Genomic DNA, 19,538 nt, shown 5'->3' with positions numbered 1-19,538 from the left:
GCAGCCACTAAGTATTATTACAGACTAGGTTTTCCACGACGAGACTATTTTAAAAATTAGAAACATCATCTTATCTGAAATGGGGCATTTTCCTATTTCAGTTTCTTGGCATTGGTAAACGATCCTGTAAGCAAAAAGAAATGCACGCACCAAATGCAGCTGCACCTATTTTTGTTTCAAAGGCACAGTTCCCTTTACATCAAATCACATTCCCCTGCAGCTTCAGCATGGATGACGACTCTACAGGACACAACTTCTGGTTACATGTAATTAATTAGTTTTCCCCGGGGTTCTGGAAACTAAGATAATGTCACAAGCGTATCCTTTCTTAACATCCAAACTTAAAAATTACAGGCTAAACAACGTCCTAGGTGTCTAAATCCATGCAAAACAGTTGCTTAGTACTCCCATGTCTCAGCTCTGCGTTCTGAAAAACAAGAAAGGTTCATCAAAAATTACTAAGAAGTGGCGATTGTAATGTGAAGGATAAAAAGGGACGTGTTAAAAGGGGACTGGAGTGAAAATGTGGCTTAACATGGCCGAGAAGCATGGGGAAAATGGCTCAGTTGGGAGTGGAAAATCAATTTGCCAGGGCCATGGTAAGACTGGACCATCACCTCCACAGTTTTAGGAATCCATTCTGACTCCCCCACTACTGTCTGCAGCCAGAGCCTGAGGACAGGAAGAGTAGATGCGTACGCCTGATGCCAGTTCACAACCGAAAAGACAACTGCCACCGAGCAAACCATCCGAGGAGGAACCGAGAGAAGGACGGTCTTTCATCCTTTCAAATGGAATGAAGAGACTTAAAATGTGAAGAGCTTTACTTCAGGGAAGACCAGTATCTCCATTTCATCCAGTTGTTTCCAGGATGGCTTCTAGTAAATATTGCTTGGTAAGGGGACTCATTTCAGAGCCACGGAGAATATATATTAGACGTTTACGTTACAAAAACCAGGAGAATTATGCTATTTATCTATCTGTTCGTTCCGAAAAGTAAGACAGCACTAAACTACCGCTTAACTTGTAAATCAGAAGAGCTTCCAACATGGAGAAAAATTCTTTGACGACTAAGAAGCAGGAAAGAAATCCCACAGATTATTTTTTCTACTGTAAAAACCGATCTACAAAAGGATAAATTTTCTGATGCATGCTAAACCCACCCTGTTGCTTCTTACACACGTTTATTCTGGTTTTTAGTATAATTTGTCAATCCGTTTGTCAAAAAATGAGTTTGCTTCAGAACCCAATCATTTTTAAACCTGTTGCATAGTCAGTGTGACATTATTCATGAAGTTGTTTCTTGCGTCCCGTTCTTGTGTGTTCAGTAGCTTTCTGCCCCAAGAGTCGGTATTTCAGATGTTTAGTTTTCTTTTCTCAACTCGGTTAAGAAAAAGCCTGTCCATTCCGACATTACTTGCCTAAGTATAGACTAATGCTGCCCTGGAAACTGCGAACTAAATTTTATTTCCTATAGGAAGATAAAACGGACACGCCGCTTCACAATTTCGTCTACAAGGGAGACTAGCGCCGACGCTCCAGGCAGGATATGTGCGGGCGCCTTTAAAAGGAAGCGCGGTAATTTTCCACCGCCCAGCCAGCCCTGCCCACGCGGTGGGTGGCTGGGCGCCGCGGAGTGCGGCTGCGCGGCGCGCGCCTCCCGTTGCCTGGAAACCACCTCTTCCACCCCCGGAGCCCGAAGCTCTTTTGTTTCCAAGATGGCCTCTGAGTCGTGTCGTAATGCGCTAGGTACAAGGCCAGTTAAACACTCTTGAGGTTAGCAGAAAGCAAGACCCGTATGGCTAGCTTTAAGGGTGTTCTGTGTCAATATTTATTTACTTCTATAAAGTTACAAAAATCCTTTTAGTTATGTTGTCTGGGTGGGAAAAAAAATCAGGGAGTGCCTCAGGGTGTATAAACCATGATCTCTTAGCCTTTCCGTGGTAGGGCTTTTGGCTTCAAAGTTGGTCATACATTTGTTTATTTTGATAAGATCTGGTTTTTCCTGCTAAACTAGCTCAGGAAGAAGTCTTTTTAGATTTAAATTAGACTATGACGTTTAACCACGGAGACCGTATAATTGCATGGAGCTCAATTAGGGTAATAGCCCCTGACTCTGTCCCCGCCCCTTTAAAAATACCTGTTGATTTTTCTATTTTTCTTTTTCTTGAGAAGTCAGTTTATGCCCAAATTAATGGTACCATTATAATTATTATAAGATTGTAAATTCCTCTGGGGATAAGTAACTATGTTTTCTCCATCTTTGTATCCCAGAAGTGTTTCTGCCTATAACAAACCTTCAAATAATGTTGTTAAAAAATTCTAATTAACTACTGAGGCTTTATACTCTGCAAAGCACTGTGCTATGAAGTAGGTACCCTCATTTTGTCTCCCGTTTACAGATAGAGAAACAAAGACACCAGCAGGTTAAGTACCTGAAGCATCACAGCTAGTAAAGGATGGAACGGAGGGTCAAACCTGGACAGTCTGAGAGCCTGTGCTTGCCTGCCATTGTGCTATACTGCTGTCTGTAAATACTGCAGAGAGTACATTATATCTTCTAATTGCAGCACTTCAGAGAGGAGTGTGAAAGTCTCTTTCTCTGAAATATGTTCTGCTTTGTCATGAATAGACTTCTCACATTTATATCAGTCAGGGCATTTAGATGCTTACCGTACCCTGAGCTGAAAGACCCAAACCCAGCCAACCTTGGTGGCAGGTGTTGAGGAAGTATAATTAAAAACAAAATCTCCTGCCAACCCCAAAAACCTCTCCACAGAAGCAGAAGAGAAAGAAAACCGTTTTACTATTGAATAAGCATTAAACCAAAATACTATGTGCATCACAGGCACAGTTAGAGATTGCAAAGACAGAAAGGAGTTTCACTTGTACATAGCTAAGCAGATAGATGCTATTACTACCTGTTCTCAAGATAAACAATAACTAGTAGGAGGACTTGACAGCACCGTTTATCACATAGTTCATCGTAAGTTCACCTCGGTAATTGGCAGCCGCTATCTGTGTCAACTAGTTTATCCAAAGGAAAGATTAACTTCTTACATTTTTACAACAGGAGGTAGGTTTGCAACTTGGAAACAGGGACCTACTGAGGTTAGACTCCTACTCTCCCAGGGAGAGTAATCTTTCCACAGAGAGGAAATAGGGATGTTATCTTCCTTGATGACTCCATTTGAAAGAGATGGCTCCCAGGTCATTGAGAGAGACGTTCCTGTGTTGTAAAGCTGGCAAGAGGCTTATTTAGCTTTTAAAAAGGTTTGCGTAATTCTCAAAGGGACAGAGAAAGAATTTACAATCACAATGTTTCTAATGTAAATGGTGAAAGAAACAGGGTTGGGGGAGGGAGAGTCTCTTTCCCTTTCCCTTAATTTGGTTATTTAGATTTGTATTTACCCTGACACAGGATACAGAAACAATTCAGGCTAGTTCTTCCAATCAAAGAGTCAGCTTGCATTCAAATTTTCACCTCACTGGCCCATCATTTTCACAGACATAATAGTCAGCCAATTATAGGAAGCCAGGAGAAGTGTATTACCAAAGGTTGAGGGTTGAGTTTTCTATTCTGATTCAAATTCTTACTTCCTGGTTTCTTTGAAACGACAGCTAATTCCTAGCAGATGCTGAGTGAATATGCGTGCTGCACCAGCCAGGAGAAAGTGTCCAAGAACTGCCAAACAGACAACTTGGCTTTGATGTTTTTTGAGTTCAGTCTTCAGTCTTTAGTCCTCCTGCAGATGCCTGACAGGGAGGACCTCTTGCCTCCACTGCCCTCCTGAGTCTCACACTTGTATCTTAGCTTCTTTAACAAAAGGCACTGGCTGCTTGTGGCTCCCACACCTGAACGTGTGCTGATACCTCAGCCTGGACCACCACCTTTCTCCACCGTTTCTGCTTGCTTGGCTCAACTAGCAAGATAGCTCAGCTAGACCATCCTTCTGGAATTCTTCCCTGAACCTCTTCCCTACCCACTCACCTTCCTCTGATTTGGTTTCCCCGGGCTCCCAGACCACTTGGTAATTTCCCCTGTTACAGCACATACATCGATATGTGCGTGTACTCAAGTATGATAGTCCACAAACTTTGTGAGAGCAAAGATCTTTTGTTTTTTTTTTTAATCGTTGTATTCCCAGCATCTCACAGCAGAATACCTAGATGAGTAGGTCTGAGATCTCAAACTGGTTACGTTTTTGTTTGGCTTTTTCTCAAATTTATTTTTAAAAATTTCAGGTCACATTTCAAAATCTGGATTTGCATACAAATCAGTGTCTTTGACTTCTCTTGAAGAATAAGATATGGCCCCTCTGGGCCTGTTTCCACATGGTAGCTGGCGCCTGGTGCAGAGATGGTCCCCTCTGGCTGAGACACGAGCTCTTCACTTTATTTCAGTCTTTGCCACTCCCTGTTGCGTCCTCACTGAGGCCCAGTGTGAGGTGTCATTTATATTGAGTGTGCACTGATATTTTTCTTGGAGTGAACTATCTCTCAGTACCAAAGAGAGAACAAGACTAAAGCATCTCTTTCAGGAATTATGGGAGAGAGCTCATTTCTTGGTGGGAATGAAGAGTTGCCTCTGTGTTTATTAGGCACATAAAAAGTGTCTATCTCCATTTTTCTTAAATCCACCTGCTTTGCTTAGTTACATTATCTTCTTGGCCCCTATAGGTATTTGAGTTTTTGACTCTTAGGATAGATACTCAAAAGCTGTTTGAGGAAAGAAGGAAGGAAAGAAAAACAAGCTACTTAGACTTCCCAAACTACCACCTTTAGCCAATCCTTCAATTTCACCCTGAACATCTTTTTAAAATATTTGTTGCATTTTGGTTGGGTGTGCACATGATACTCAGATCCCTATAGCAACTACCTTATCAAAAACCAGTGAGATAAGTTCATATATATGCCCTCTGCCCTTAATGACTCAACAGGCATAGAGTCAGGCACACAACGAAAAAAGGCTCATTTATGCAGGTAATTAATTTTCCAGAGCATTATCCACAGCACCTTATATATGACAGACAATGTTTGATGGGTAGAACTGAGAACTATTTTGTAAAACTTAGAAAGAGGAGGAAATGGTTAGTCCTGTTATTATCAATGCTTACCCATCAAAATGAGCATCTAAATATATATTGTCTTTGTAAAGATACATGCACTGCAATGTTCATAGCAGCACTATTTATGATAGCCAGGACATGGAAGCAACATAAGGGTCCCTCAACAGATGAATGGATAAAGAAGATGTGGTATATTTATACAGTGTAACATTACTCGGCTATAAAAAAGAGTGAATTTTTGCCTTTTGCGAGAACGTGGACAGACTTGGAAGGCATTATGCTAGGTGAAGTAAGTCAGACAGAGAAAGACAATACTGTGTGATATCACTTATATGTGGAATCTAAAAAGTAAAGCTAGTGAATATTGGGTTGGCCAAAAAGTGCATTCAGTCTTTAAGTAAAAATAAGACACATTTTTCATTTTCACCAAGAACTTTATTGAACAACGTATTCACCCTTTTGTTCCACTACCTTCTGCCATTTTTCAGGCAACTTCATAGTTCCACAAAACTTTTTATCTTTTTGAGCAAAGAACTGTTCCAGGTGCCTTTTACAGTCTTCCAGGGAATTGAAATTTTTTCCATTAAGAGAATTTTGTAAAGACCTAAATAAATGGAAATCTGAAGGTGCAATGTCTGGTCAATACGGCGGATGAATCAGAACTTCCCAGCCAAGCTGTAACAGTTTTTGCCTGGTCATCAAAGAAACATGCGGTCTTGCGTTATCCTGATGGAAGATTATGTGTTTTCTGTTCTAATTCTGGACACTTTTCGTCAAGTGCTGCTTTCAGTTGGTCTAATTGGGAGCAATACTTGTTGGAATTAATCGTTCGGTTTTCCGGAAGGAGCTCATAATAGAGAACTATCTTCCAATGCCACCATACACACAACATCACCATCTTTGGATGAAAACTGGCCTTTGGTGTAGTTGGTGGTGGTTCATTTCGCCTGCCCCACCATCTCTTCCATTCCACATTATTGTACAGTACCCACTTTTCATTGCCCGTCGCAATTTGTTTTAAAAACGGAACGTTCTCAATACGTTTAAGTAGAGAATCGCATTGTGGAAATACGGTCAAGAAGGTTTTTTCCGCTTAACTTACATGGAACCCAAACATCAAAGCGATTAACATAACCAGGCTGGTGCAAATGATTTTCAACGCTTGATTTGGATATTTCGAGTATGTTGGCTATCTCCCGTGTGGTATAATGTTGATTGTTCTCAATTAATGTCTCAATTTGATCGCTATCAACTTCAACTGGTCTACCCGACTGTGGAGCATCGTCCAGCGAGAAATCTCCAGCACAAAACTTCGTAAACCGCTTTTGACATGTTCGATCAGTCACAGCATCTTCTCCATACACTGCACAAATCTTTTTTTTGTTGCATTTCGGTTGCGTTTTTACCTTTCCTGAAATAATAAAGCATGATATGCCGAAAATGTTGCTTTTTTTCTTCCATCTTCAATATTAAAATGGCTACACAAAAATTCACCAATTTTAATGTCTTTTTTTAAATGCACACTGATATGATAGCTGTCACATACAATCTAACAAAATTGTTTCGAATGAAGTTAAAGACAGCTACGTGCTACTAGAGCCATCTTATGGAAAAACTGAACGAACATTTTTGCCAACCCAATATAACAAGAAACAGATACGGAAAACAAACTAGTGGTTACCAGTGAGGAGAGGGGAGAGGGGAAGGGCAAGATAGGGGTAGGGGATTAAGAAGTGCAAACTATTATGTATATTATTAAACATTATTAATAATAATACATATTATTATTATGTATAAAATAAATAAACTACAAGGATATATTGTTCAGCGCAGGGAATATAGCCAATATTTTATAGTAACTATAAATGGAGTATAACCTTTAAAAATTGTGAATCACTATGTACACCTGAAACATATAATTTTGTAAATTAAAAAAATATACTATCTTTTCTCTCTAAACACTAGTGAGATGAGAAGTACTGATGCACGTACAGAGTAGAAGGATATTATTATTCTGTCTCGCATAAAACATACCAAGACAGCAAATCCATATTTAAGAAGTTATAAATGTTGTTTTTAATTCCAGAGATTTAACAGTGCTTTTGTTTTCAAGGAAAGATTTAAAATCATTATTTCCTTCTAAATTCTCATAGCTTAGAGTTACCTTGTTTGAACAACAATCCTATCTGGTTTAGTGGAGTAGAAAATCTTTCTGAACACCTGGAATGTTTGCTGTCCTGTAATATTATTGAGTGTGGAATGATGATGTGGGGTCAAGGCAAAGTGTTCCTTTCTGCTCCACACCTGCTGTGACATAATAATATATAACTCAAGTCATCTTTCCCCTTCTCCTTGCCCGGGATTTTAAAGTCATTAAATTATTGTTTTGCCTGGCCTTATTAGTCCTTTCCAAATGTGCAGAATTATTAGGGCCGTCGTTGGGGCTTGGATCAGTTAGGAAGGCTTCACAGTTAATTCTGACAAACCCTGCCCTTAAGAACCCCCAGTTTTCCTTTTAGGCTCACTTACAAACAAGTCAAGGGTATACAACGGGGTTCTCAAGGGAAAGGGTGCATCAGATAATTTTACATCTATTAAACTCATTACTAAAGAATTCTATGGAGAAGGAGAAAAAACAATCAGCTCTGCAAAATGCTTTTACTTTGGACTTGAGAAAAACAGAATGAACCCACCACCCACTAGCAAGGACCTAAAGCGAAGTTAGAGTCCTAAGACCCGTGTTTTCATGAAAAGACTAAGTAGGGATGAGAAGGTGGCTGTACCAATGAGAAAATGGAAATAAGTCTCCTCAGAGCTTAGAAGCTGCCCCTAAATTAATTTTTTTAATTCAATTTTATTTATTTATTTTTGGCTGCTTTGGGTCTTCGTTGCTGCACGCGGGCTTTCTCTAGTTGCAGCAATCCAGGGCTACTCTTTGTTGCAGTGCGCGAGCTTCTCATTGCAGTGTCTTCTCTTGCTGCGGAGCACGGGCTCTAGGCGCATGGGCTTCAGTAGTTGTGGCACGAAGGCTTCAGTAGTTGTGGCTCGCAGGCTCTAGAGTGTAGGCTCAGTAGTTTTGGCGCACGGGCTTAGTTGCTCCGTGGCATGTGGGATCTTCCCCGACCAGGGCTTGAACCCGTGTCCCCTGCTTTGGCAGGTGGATTCTTAACTACTGTGCCACAGGGGAAGTCCCTAAATTTAAATTCCAGTCTCTGTTGGAAGAACCAAACCACATAGCATATAGTAGGGTTGTGTTTGTTCTACTTGTTTGAAGTCATCATCCTCCAGATGGTTCAACAGTTATGCTTTTTTATGGTGTTGGTACAAGGACCACAAAACCTTTAGTAGCTAAGGAAGCTCGTTGGTGAATAGATTAATTGTATATGATATAAGACAGGCTCATTCAGAGAACTATACATTTACTTGTGGTTAGATGTGAGAAACTGAAGCCTTGATTATTGCCATTTCTCTAAGCCTGCTGCAATGATTGTGTCCCGTCTACAAAAATGAAGTAATACTTAACCTTTGCAGATTTTCATTCACTTCAAAAAGGGTATTGCAAATACTTTGATACCTAACCTTATTGAAATTTATTCAGGGCTGTTACTTTATTTGATGAGGAAAACACTCTGCTGCATGCTTACCTCCCAGGTTCAAGTTAGAATCCAGGTCCTGGATCTACACAGGATTTTCTCCTATCCTTTCTATATTTATTTCTTTTTTTCTACGTTTTCCTATTCTGAATATTTTCCTTTAAACACCCCAAAATGTAGTTAAGTAGAAGAAAGAGGCCAAAGCAGCAAGAGTTCAAAATCTGTTATCTATGACACACTTGCAGAAAGGTAGTCAAATGTGTGGTCTGTCTCTCAAGCTTTTGCACTGAGATGTCTCGTGAAAGGCAAAAGATCCCGCAGTCCAGGGAAATGTACTGATCCAGTCTCCCAAGGAGAGTAAACCTCGCTGACACCAAGGAAGGGCTCCATACACGAAAATGTGAGGTGGGGCGTGATGATTAATTCCTGCTTTAGAACCAGGAGTGGATGAGTACAAGTCTTAAGTTTAGCCACAGGAAGTGATTGGTCAAAATTTCCGTTTATAGAAATCACCGGTAACGTAAAATCTAGTACTGTAGCCAGCCAGGCCACAGGCTTAGGCAGACTAGAGGTTTAAACTAAGTTTGCTTCTTTCTATAGGACCGTCACACAAGCTGTAAATCAAAGGACCCCTGGCTTTAGGCCTCTTTCTGTTTGGGGACAGTACATTTAAATCCTTTGTCCCCAGAACACCAAGTCAAAGCAGTAACCTTGGCTACTACTGCTGCAGATTTCCAGTTCTATATTCAGGTTTAGAAAACTGGTTATGGTGAAAGGGAAAAAGACGATTTCACTTTGCCTCAGTTATTGACACCGAGAAGCACTCCTAAGACTGTTCAGAGGGGAAACAATGAGTCATTCATGCTGTCAGCCCAGGTGGTGCATGAATTCCAGACAGGCCGCTGAGTTAACCCCTGCAGGCCTCCTCTTGGCCCTGGGCTTCCCACAGCCTCCGGGGAAGCAGGGCGGCCACAGAGGGGCCCTGTGCTGGGCAGCAAGGCCCAGCCAGTAACCAAGGCACTACCTCTGCAGTGTCAGTCCCAGGGGGCCTCTGAGCTATTTGTCACCATGTGATTGGCTCCAGGAGAGGGGTGGAGAAGTGAAAACACTCTGCCCAGGATATATTTAGTTGAAGTGCAGCTGGGGAAGCACTTGAACAAGGGAGCTTTTGTCCTCATGCTGAAGTGTTTTTCTTAACTCCCCAAGGGTGGAAAACTCAAGCCACCCACTCTATTTTCTCTTCTTTGGGGGATGTTCTTATTCTGAAAGTTTAGAATTATCTGGGGTTTGTTGTCTACAAGGAAACTGAGCAACTCTGATGCAGCGTTGACACAAAAATTTCAAGCAGACACCCTTGTTGGAAGACGCAGTTAAGAGATTAATTAAAATGCAGATAATTTCCGAACACATTATATGTGTTTACCTTCTTGCAATTAATTTTCTTTTGGTTCAAACTGGAAATTAGGTATTTTCAAATGTCTTTACTGGGACAAATTTATGGAGTTAAAAACATAATTAAGTTTTATAAGCTGACAGAACCCTGTTTCACTTGAGTTGATTCACACTTTCCAGTAATGAAAGATTTACTTCTGCGCTGATGAGCACAGCTTCTTTGCAACAGATCACTGATGAGCCATGTAATGGCTCCTGCTCATGTCCTCCTTGGAAGACCACTGAGAACTGCCACCCTGCTACGAGGTTTTGCAGCCACTATGTAAGTATTGTATATCAAGGGCACACTGCCTACTATTAAGAAGTAGCACAGGAAATATTTTACATGAAAATCCCATTTGCAGTTACAAACCAAGGGCAAAAACTTCTGGTCAAGAAGCTCATGGTTTTGGTGATAGTAGAAAGCCAGGCTGTATTAGTCAGGATTCTCTAGAAAATAGAACCAATAGGGTGTGTGTGTGTCTGTGTGTGTGCTGAGAGAGAGATTGCTTGATTGATTGACTGATTGATTTTAAGGAATTAGCTCATGTGATTATGGAGGTCAAGTCCAAAATCTGGAGGGTAAACTGACAGGCTGGAGACCCAGAAAGAGCCAGTGTTGCAATTCAAGTACAAAGGCAGGCAGCTGGCAGAATTCCCTCTTGTTTAGAGCAGGTCAGCCTTTGTTCTATTCAGTCCTTCAACTGACTGGATGAGGCCCACCCACATTATGGAGGGCAATCTGCTTTACTCAAAGTTCACTGATTTAAATGTTAATCTCATCCAAAAATATCTTCACAGAACCATCCAGAATAATGTCTGACCACATGCCAGGCACCGTGGCCCAGCCAAGTTGACACATGATATTAACCATTTCATAGGCTAACACACTCATTTTGAAAAATTCACTTGTTAAATTACAAAGTTGCTTATCAGGTTGAAGCTGTTATAAGGGTATAAAAAATGGGTAAGATAGGATCTCTGTTTTCAGGAATCTCCCTCTCTCTCTCTCTCTGCCTTCCTCCCTCTCCTCTCTCAGGAGGCTTGCCCTGGAAACCCAGGCACAGTGTTGTGCAGAAGCCCAGGCCACATGAAGAAGCCATGCATGTGTATTCTAGACAATAGCCCCCAGCCAACACCAACATCATCTACCAGATGTGAGAGTAAACCAGCCCTCTGGGGCTCCCGTCCCAGCCTTCAGTCTCCCACCTGTGCCCAGACATGATGGAGCCAGCTGCACCCTGTCTCAATCTCTGACCCACAGAAACAGTGAGAGATTTTTTTAGAAGTTAATGCTATCTTAAGCTACTAAATTTCGGGGTAATTTGTTACACAGTAATAGGTAACTAACATATAAGATTATGGTTAACTTTGTAAAAAACTACCAAACTGCTTTCCAAAGTCATTTTAGCATTCTGCAATCCTACCAGCAGTATATGAGGGTTCCATCTTTATTATTATTTTTTAAAATAAATATTTTATTTATATATTTTTGGCTGCATTGGGTCTTCGTTGCTGCATGTGAGCGTTCTCTAGTTGCGGCGAGCGGGGGCTACTCTTCGTTGTGGTGTGTGGGCTTCTCATGGCGATGCCTTCTCTTCTTGCGGAGCACAGGCTCTAGGCTCACAGGCTTCAGTTGTTGTAGCACACGGGCTCAGTAGTTGTGGTGCATGGGCTTAGTTGCTCCACAGCATGTGGGATCTTCCCAGACCAGGGCTCAATCTCATGTCCCCTGCATTGGCAGGCGGACTCTTAACCACTGCACCACCAGGGAAGCCCTGTTCCATCTTTATTAACACTTGATATCTATCATTGAAGTCTTTCTCGTGGGTGTGGGGTTGTTTCTCATTGTGGTGTTAATTTGCATTTTACTGATTTGCCACACCTACTTTTGATCAGAAATATTATTACCCAACTTAGAAACCAACCTTATTTACCGTGATATTTCATAGTCACATGTCATAAAACCAACTCACCCTTGCCCCTGATATCAGAGAGCTTGTGCTGACATTTCCAATTTGTTTTAACAATGATTGCTACTACAATGAATCTGTATAGTTAAGAATTATCCACATCGGCATTTGTCAAGTTAGTTTGCAAGCCCCTGGAAGAGTGAGGAATAAAAGCCGTCTAGCCACAGATGTGGGACTCCTGGGCCTAACAACACCATCATCTGTTGTTAATTGGTATTAATTTTTTTTGAGAAATGCTATGTGCCAGGCATTTTACATGTAGAAGTTCACTTACCACAACACCACTATGAGGTCCATGTTATTATCCTCAGCCTATTCCTAAGGAAGAGGAGGTTCAGAGAACCCAAGAAAGTTGGCTATGACCACACGCTGAATTTGAACCCAATATCCTTTTACTTGATCTAAAACAGATTTCTCCTCACTTCTTTCTAATTTTATACCAGAATGTAAGAAGATATGTTGGCCTAAAGTTAACAGTGTAAAATATTCTAGACTGGGAGTTGGGAGATTAGGTCTTACTCCTGGCTCTGTCACTAATCAATGGTCCCCTCTTGGGCCAGTCCCTCTGTGGACCACACTTTCTCATTATTAAAAATAAAAGGTTGGGTTAATAAATTTTCCAGCTCAAAACTCGCTATATACGAGGCACTATTCTAAGCATTTTACAAGTGTTAACTTATTTATATCTCCGAAAAGCCCTATGATATAAGTACTGTTGTTTTGCCCATTTTACAGATGAGTAAACTGAGGTACAGAGATTAAATAACTTTCCCAAAGTCACAAAACTAGAAAATGGTATAGCTATGGTTTATTTATTTATTTATTTATTTTGGCTCTACCGTGTGGCATGTGGGATCTTAGTTCCCTGACCAGGGATTGAAACCACGCCCCCTGCAGTGGAAGCTCCGGGTCTTAACCACTGGACCACCAGAGAAGTCCCAAGTTGTTTATTCATTTGTTTGTTTGCCGGTATAGCTATGATTTCAACCCAGGCTGTCTGGCTCCAGAGGACATGATCTTACTCAGCTAGGCAACATTTATGGAAAGCTTAATTTTATTTTATTTTTATTTTATTTTTTAAGGAAAGCTTAATTTTAACAACAACTTTATGATATCATTAGCAGCATTTTTCTCTCCCCATCCTCACCCTCCCTCCTACTCTTTGAATGAAAACACTGAGGCTTTAAAAATTTATGTCCCTTGGAACTTCCCTGGTGGCACAGTGATTAAGAATCTGCCTGCCAGTTCAGGGGACACGGGTTCGAGCCCTGGTCCGGGAAGATCCCACATGCCACATGCAACTAAGCCCGTGCACCGCAACTACTGAGCCTGCACTCTACAGCCTGCGAGCCACAACTACTGAAGCCCATGCGCCTAGAGCCCGTGCTCCACAACAAGAGAAGTCACTGCAATGAGAAACCCACACATAGCAATGAAGAGTAGCCCCTGCTCGCCACAACTAGAGAAAGCCTGCGCGCAGCAACGAAGACCCAACGCAGCCAAAATAAATAAATTAATAAATTTATATTTAAAAAAATTAATCATGTCCCAAGTCTCACAGCCAGTCAGTGGCAGAGCCAGAATGGGAAGCCCAGGCAGCTTGTCATCAAAGTCTGGGGTGAAGTGTCCCCAGGAGTCAGAGCGCTAGAGCGTGCGAGAGACCACAGCTCTGCTCACCCCTGGGAATCTTGCCAAGGGCCCACATGGAAACACCTACAGTGACCTGACATGGCCACACCTTCCACTCCAAACTCCATCCTGGCTGGTTTGCCCTTCTTTCTCTTCCTCCCCTCTTACCAAAACAGTTGCCTGGAAATTAGAAATTAGATCTGCAAATGCCCAAGGGAACCTGCCCTGGGGCACGGGTGGGGCGGGGGGCCTCGCAGAACAAACACTGCTGCAGGCTCTTGGGGTCTCCCCAGCAGGTCCTCACTGTGATGTGACCTGGTCTCCCACCCTCCAGACCCAATGTTGAATTCATTTCCTGGGACTCACAGGAGAAAAGGGAGCTTGAGCAGCCTGAATACTATAGTTCTGCTGCCTTGAAAGTCTGGCTTTGTTTCTACTTTTTCTAGGTAAGTAATTTTTTTTTAATAGCAAATATACACATGATAAAAACCCAACACAAAAAGCATATTATATCTAGTGAATATGATTCTTCATTTTAACCCTGCCCCTATCCCCAAACCTTAAGCCAACCTTTCTTGTCCTTCCAGCCAAAGATACTCTGGCATGTATAACCATAGAGGTATATATTTTTAACCGCACATACCATACACTATTCTGTGTCTTCCTTTTTATTTTCATTTCTAATGCTCAGTATAGCTTGGAAATTATTCCTTGTCAATACCTAAAGCACTCTCTTGCTTTTTTAAAGGAGCTGCGTAGATTCCTATTGTAGGGCTGAGTCATAATTTATCTAACCAGTCCCCTGTGAGAGCGTTTAGGTTGCTTCGAATCGGAAGCTCCGACAAGCCAGCACCGTGAATCTGCTTGTTTTTTTGTTGCAATGCCAGGTAGGCCCCTCTGAGATCTTTAATGTCACCTGTAGGGGGAGGGAGGGCAGGAGGGGAGTTGATGGCAAGCCCTCTCCCAGCCAGCAAGGCATACATCACTGCTGGAGTTTCCTCCTTGGGGCTGTAGTCAGAAGAGAATTCATACAGCTACAGCGGGGTACAGCTCAGAAAAAGCATCCAGACGGCAGCTCAACTGATCACTGATATCTGGCAGCAACAGCAGCAGCGGTAATGAAAACACACCACAACTTTTCCCAAATATGTCTGGCCAGCATGCCACTGCCATCTTTTCCAGCAGGACCTTCAGTCCCAGGGACTGGGCTGATTCTGTGACTTGTGCAGCTGGAGGCACTGCTTATAATCCAGGGAGCAAGAGATAGGGAACGAATAGGATGGGGTTCTTTGAAGGTTACCTACCCGCGGCAGTTCCTCCTGTGAAAAGACCAGGGCATCCTGATTCAACTCAGTTCCCCTATTCTCTTTGCTGAAATCAGAGCTTTTGGTAAGGCTAGTGGTTCCTCCTAGAAAAGCTGACAGCTGAATGTCTGCTTCTGCCCAGCTTTGTCTGAAGATGCCTCACTCGACTGACTGCCAGCCCTGGGTGAGCCCCTCCATGATTTTCCTCCCAAAGGGAGACACCAACACTGAGAAACCACAGCCCCACTGCAACCCCAAAATACATTCAGCCAGGACAGAGGAGAAACCTTCTTAATAAGGTGTCCACTGTTAACAACAAAAATTAGTTAAAAGTGACAAACATAAAGCCATTGATTTCCCCCACCAACATTTTATCGTGTTTATTCCAAACAAAAAGAGGCATTGAAAGAATTAGGCAGTGAACACCCGTCTAGCTACCGCTTAGATTCTGCAACGAACATTTTGCTGGATTTTCTTTCCTTATGATACATCCTTCAATCTCTCCAAGCCACTGATGTCTGAACCTTTTTAAAAACCTGGCTTAAATATTCAACTCATTTGCTTTTAAAACTTCAGAACTGGAAACGTAACACCTTGTTTAGTGAACACAGAATAATTTAGTTCCATTCCAAATTAGGCTAGTAGGGAGGAAAGAGTGAAAGAAGGTTAGAGGAGAATGGAGAGGGAGAATGTGGCCAGGGAAGGCAAAGAGAGGGTGAGAGATGAGAAGGGGCCGCAGAGGGAGGGCGTGAAGACACAGGGTGTCTTGGGGTTTGCAAATGAGTGTGGATGAGGTCAAGAGCTGGGGTGTAGAGGTCTTATACCCAGGCAGCAGCTGCTATGCGGTGAGGGTAATGCTGAGGCCCAGAGCAGCTCCCAACACTGAGCGTACCTGTTGACCTCCCCCTGCCACGGTCAGGACAGCCACAGGCAGCTGCCCCAGCACTCCGCATGGAGTCCTGGCCATGGAGCTCAGACAGCGGTCAAATGGAAGAGATCAAATGGAAGAGATCTGGGATTTGAACCCCATCCGTGTTATCTACTCCTGACACACAAGACCTTGTACAGTTACTTAACCTCTCTGAGCGGCTATATTCTAATCCATAAAATGGGCATATCAAGAATATATACAGGACTTCCCTGGCGGCACAGTGGTTAAGAATCTGCCTGCCAATGCAGGGGACACGGGTTCAAGCCCTGGTCCAGGAAGATCCCACATGCCACGGAGCAACTAAGCCTGTGCGCCACAACTACTGAGCCTGCGCTTTAGAGCCCGCGAACCACAACTACTGAAGCCCACGTGCCTAGAGCCTGCGCTCCGCAATAAGAGAAGCCACCGCAATGAGAAGCCCTCGCACTGCAACAAAGAGTAGCCCCCGCTCGCCACAACTAGAGAAAGCCTGCGTGCAGCAATGAAGACCCAATGCAGCCAAAAATAAATAAATAAATAAGAAGGGGGGAAAAAAAGAATATATACCTCGTGTGTGTGTGTGTGTGTGTGTGTATGTTGGGTAGGTAAACAGATGAATGCATATATGTAATAATGGTTAATGTGTTGCATGCCAGATGTCTGCCAGGCATTGGGAGAAATGGCTTACACACTTCATCTCATCCCATCCTTATATGAGCCCTAGGAGGTGGACTTTATTATTGGCCTCATTTTAGAAATGTGGAAACTGAAACTCAGATTGGTGAAGTCACTTCTTCAGGTGGCCCAGCTGGTAATGGTGGAGCCAGTCCAGGCCCCCCTGCCTGCAGAGCCCCCATGCTGTGCTGCCTTCAGCACCCTGCCTGGTACAGACCTTATAACACGTGACTAAACAGGCCTGCCACAGAGGGTTCTTGCAAAGTCAAAGTGAGACAACCCATGTGAAAGTGCGAAAACTACCACATCCTTTAACATGTTTGTTGAATGACTGAATGAATGTTGGTGAGCTCATCAAATACTTGTCATATTCTTCAGGGGCTTTCTCCAATCATTAACTCTATGGAGTTATGGTTATGGGGATAACCATGACGAAAAATCTCCCTAATCCCGCACTATACAAATGTCAGGTTTAACAAATAAATTACAAGGGAGTTGATCTTCTTTGTGTTCTGACCTCACTGATATAACAGCAACATCAAACCTATTATATTTTTTGCCTGTTATCAAATGATAGGGCAGCAGATTACAAATGCCAGGGTCTAGGGCAAGCCCTTCCTTCTCCTGCCTGCTCCAACCTGGCATTGGACTTCTCCAGTATGCCAAGGGCAACCCAAAACCCAGGACAGCCCCAGAGAGCAGAGCCGAGAGCCTCTTCACCCTGTGTGACTTTGGTAAGGACCCTCCATGGACTGGTGGCAGGGGGATGCTTTGCGTAGTTGTTTTTCCACTTTTTGTGATTGACTTCCCTTTCAAAACTCGTAAAATAATAACCCTATGCATTTATCCCTAACTGTACTAAAGATACATAGAATAAAGAAGATCATCTATGGAAAAGTACTTTGAAAGTTTCTTTACAATTTTTATTGAAATGCAGGACTTAAAAAATCAGTTCAACAGCCAAAAAATGGAAGCATCCGAATCACCTATCAGTGGCTGAATGGATAATGTAGTCTATTCATACAACGAAATATTATTCAACCTTAAAAAGGAAGGATAGTTTGACACATGCTACAACATAGGTGGACCTTGAGGACCTTACGTTAAGTGAAACAGTCACAAAAGGACAAATACTGTATAATCCCACTTATATGAGGCATCTGGAGTAGTCAAATTCATAAAGTCAGAAAGTAAGATGGTGGTTGCCAGGGGCTGGAGGGAAAGGGGAGTTATTGTTTAATAGGTATAGAGTTTCATTTCAGGATGATGAAAAAGTTCTGGAGACGGATGGTGGTGATGGTTGCACTGAACTGTACATTTTAAGATGGTTAAGATGGTAAATTTTATGTTATGTGTACTTTACCACAATTAAAAAGAATAAATAATAATCAGTTCATTTGCGTTATGGTGGTGGTTTTGTCTCATTTCTACCTTAGCCAGTTAAGAGGACATTATATTTTTCACTTTTAGTAAGATACAGGGACAGGAGCGAGGAAAGAGGCCGAGACAAGGACGAGGTACAGGACTTAAACCCGGAAGTTAGGGCTCTTAGACGCAACTGTGGTCCAAAGGTGACTGCAACTGTTTCCCTGAGTGTCCTTCCCTGGAGTGGGGACCCGGTAGTTTTCAGGACTTAGTGAATGATGCCTAATTGAGGAGTGTTAGGAGAGAAGAGATTTAGAATGACAGGAGGTTCCTGGGAGGGTTTAGGACCACAGTACTGTCCTCTGCAAAAAGAGGGGCCTTGGAGCCTGTCTTGGCTCCTTCTAGCTCCCATGCAGCATCGGCACCAACAAAGAAAGAGCTCAACTCATAGACCTCTGCTTTTAGACAAGACCACAGTAAGCCAATTCATCAATTTTAAGGGATATGTGATGTTTGGAGAGAGTCAGAGCAGAAAATTCCAAGTTAAGTGTTTTCAATTCACTTCTGTAGTTGTAAACACAGTGTGTTACCATTCCTCCTTTTCGGGGAGAGGGGGGTGATGATTTAAAATATCATCTAGTCTCTACAGTCTAATTTTTGTATCATGGAACACTACATCTCTTTCCAGCTTTTAATTTCCAGGACAAACTAATACTTTTTTTGTTTTTAAAGGCCAAGTCTTTTAGTGTGTCATTGTAACTGGTTGTAATTTCCATTTCTATGTGTTCAGGATTGATATAAAGGAGTAAAATCTTTTCCATGCCCTTCATTACTTCTTTCTCAAAGGTGAAATTTAACTAACGTTACAGCAACATTTCCGCAAGTTATGTCCCACATGCTGATTTCCCTTTACACATTGACACTGATTGACCAAACCAAAGCTAACAGATGTCCTCTTTGCTGACTGTTGAACGTTTCCACATGCAGCAGGAAAGAGGGGGATTATTGTAGTCAGGTTCTAGTCCAGCTCTACCCCTTCATAGCTGCACGGCCTTGTGCCTCCATCGTTATAAAGTGGGGATAAATTAATACTGCTTTGGAATTGTAGAGAGGAAAAAAATGAGATGATATTTACATATATATTTAATTGAAGTATAGTAGATTTACAATGTCGTCTTAGTTTCTAGCGTACGGCAAAGTGATTCATATATATATATATATATATATACATATACATATATATATATATATACATATATTCTTTTTTAGATTCTTTCCCTTATAGGTTATTACAAAATATTGAGTATAGTTCCCTGTGCTACACAGTAGGTCCTTGCTGTTTATCTATTTTGTATATAGTAGCGTGTATGTAATAGGGAAGAATCTTTTGTACTCTATTACAAGTTAATCGCTAAAGGTATGTTGCCTATAAGCTTAATTTGTACATAATGGTCCATTTCTGGGAACCCTGCCTCCCAGGTAATGAACATTAAGCTAAAATACCTTTGTTTAGCTCACAGGAAACATCCTGACCAGGCCCACCTGTGAAGGGCTGCAGGGAAGAAGAAATTAGAACATCCCCTCTGGAG

The 19,538-nt window shown here is 42.1% G+C and overlaps 1 long non-coding RNA gene across 1 annotated transcript; it reads left to right on the top strand.

Annotated features, from left to right (window-relative positions):
- The first annotated feature begins 317 nt into the window (after positions 1–317).
- On the top strand, positions 318–19,500 carry LOC141278061 (uncharacterized). Its single transcript, XR_012330275.1, has 4 exons — positions 318–895; positions 1,478–1,776; positions 10,235–10,376; positions 11,133–19,500. It is a non-coding gene; the product is annotated as an uncharacterized lncRNA (long non-coding RNA).
- Positions 19,501–19,538: the final 38 nt, after the last annotated feature.

Source organism: Tursiops truncatus, chromosome 2, assembly GCF_011762595.2.
Source record: "Tursiops truncatus isolate mTurTru1 chromosome 2, mTurTru1.mat.Y, whole genome shotgun sequence".
Classification (NCBI taxonomy): Eukaryota; Metazoa; Chordata; class Mammalia; order Artiodactyla; family Delphinidae; genus Tursiops; species Tursiops truncatus.
Note: the sequence above shows the minus strand (reverse complement) of the source record. Positions and strands in the feature narration are given on the sequence as shown.